This window comes from Cucurbita moschata, unplaced genomic scaffold (genome assembly GCF_002738365.1).
Source record: "Cucurbita moschata cultivar Rifu unplaced genomic scaffold, Cmos_1.0 Cmo_Scf00127, whole genome shotgun sequence".
Classification (NCBI taxonomy): Eukaryota; Viridiplantae; Streptophyta; class Magnoliopsida; order Cucurbitales; family Cucurbitaceae; genus Cucurbita; species Cucurbita moschata.
This window is the reverse complement of record NW_019268643.1, coordinates 138,451-140,457: the sequence shown is the minus strand read 5'-3', so window position 1 is coordinate 140,457 and position 2,007 is coordinate 138,451. Positions and strand designations below refer to the sequence as shown.

The following is a 2,007-nucleotide window of genomic DNA, read 5'->3' as shown; positions in this document are numbered from 1 at the left end:
GCATCTTCAAACATTTTTGACGACAGTCAAAAGAAACGGTTTAGTTGTGTCTAAACCCAAGATTAAACTTTTTCAAACAAAAATCTGTTTTCTCGGATTTGAAATTCATTTGGGTCTAATTAAACCCATTCAAAGGTTCATTGAGTTTGCCTCAAACTTTCCAGACCAAATTACAGATAAGACCCAACTACAAAGGTTGTTGGGATGTCTCAATTATGTGTCTGATTTCCTTCAAAATATCAAACCCATCTGCAAGCCACTTTTTGAGAGACTCAAAAAGAATCCAAAGCCCTGGAATGAAGAACACACCAAAACAGTCCAAAAAATCAAATCCCTTGTCAAGTCAATCCTGTGTTTATCGCTGATAAACCAAAGGGCTAGTTTATGTTGACTCTGGCAATTCGGAAGACAGTGTCGACGAAAAATTGGCCGAAGGTTTCTTCGAAGGAAAAATTAGCGGAAGTAAAAGGAGAGAGAGTGAGAGATTCGCTGATAATGCTGAAGACTCGATGTTTTTATTTTACTTCAGTTGAACGGTTTAAATAACAAATCTAATTACAAAAATAGAAAAAACAAATATACAAAAATAGAAGGAGGAGTGGACGAAGACTTCGCCCAAATTGCCAAAACAATGGCTCCTAGAATCACGCTTCTCCATTCGCGTGAATCAAGATGTAACTAAATAAGCCATGGCTTTTATTTAACAATCTCCTCCTAAAAGCTGTACCTTATTATTTGAACTCCGATCTTTGAGCGTAGTTCTTCGAATTTCACCCGCGCCAGGGACTTGGTGAAAATGTCTCCAAGTTGTTCCTCTGTTCGGATGAAATCAATCTTGATGAGCCCTCGATCTGCACATTCTCGAATGTAGTGGAATCTGATTTCTATGTGCTTGCTCCGGTCGTGCAAAACTGGATTTTTGATCAGGGAGATCGTAGCTTTGTTGTCTACGTATAGCATTGGTGGATCGCTTTCCCTCCCGATGAGTTCTTCCATTAGTCGTGCAAGCCAGATCCCTTGTGTTGCTGCCATCGAAGTGGCGATGTATTCTGCTTCGCAGGAAGACAAAGCAACCACCTTCTGTTTTGTTAATTGCTAGCAGATCGCGCCGCCTGAGAGAAAGTAGATCATTCCGCTGGTGCTCTTACGATCATCAACATCACCGACCATGTCACTATCGCTGTAGCCGACCAGTTTGAGTTTCTCCTTTTCGCTCCCAGCGCAGTATCTTACGCCCCAGCCTCTGGTTCCGGCTACATAGCGCAGGATGCGCTTGACAGCCACTAGATGCTCCTCCCTAGGTGCTTCCATAAACCTGCTCACATAGCCAACAGAATAAGCAAGATCAGGACGAGAGTTTACCAGATAGCGCAGACTCCCGACAATGCTGCGGTAATTGGTGGAGTCGACTGTCGTCGTAGTGCCGGCCTTCCTTAGTTGAAGTCGGGCCTCCATTGGCGTCCTGGTAGGATTACTGTCCACAAGCCCAGTTATGTCCAGCAGCTTCCTCGCGTATGCACTTTGGCAGATGGAGATGCTGGAAGAGTTCTGTTGCACTTCGATGCCGAGGTAGTAGCTGAGCACACCGAGATCGCTCATCTCGAAGTTTTTCGACATCTCCTTCTTGAACCTTCCGAGGACTCCCACGTCACCTCCAGTGATTATGAGGTCGTCGACGTACACTCCCACGATCAGTCGCTTTTTGCCGTGGCCGTACGTGTACATGCCATGCTCAGAGGCACAACGTTTGAAATTCAGTGACAGTAGGGTACTGTCGAGCTTCGCGTTCCAGGCTCGTGGGGCTTGTCGAAGCCCGTAGAGTGCTTTGTGCAGGCGCAGTACCTTACTAGGGTTGTCGTTATCCAGGAAGCCAGGTGGTTGTCGAACATAGACGGTCTCCTTCAACTCTCCGTTAAGGAAAGCAGACTTTACGTCCATATGGTGAACCTCCCAAGAGTGATGTGCTGCAATTGCCAGCAAGAAACGAACGGATTCTAACCTTGCTAC

The 2,007-nt window shown here is 45.6% G+C and overlaps 1 long non-coding RNA gene across 1 annotated transcript in view; it reads right to left on the bottom strand.

Moving 5' to 3' along the window:
• Positions 1–301: 301 nt before the first annotated feature.
• Positions 302–2,007, bottom strand: part of LOC111439999 — a 4,900-nt gene continuing 3,194 nt past the window's right edge. The window contains exon 3 of the long non-coding RNA XR_002709895.1: positions 302–377. This is a non-coding gene — a long non-coding RNA (uncharacterized LOC111439999). The remainder of the gene's footprint in view (positions 378–2,007) is intronic.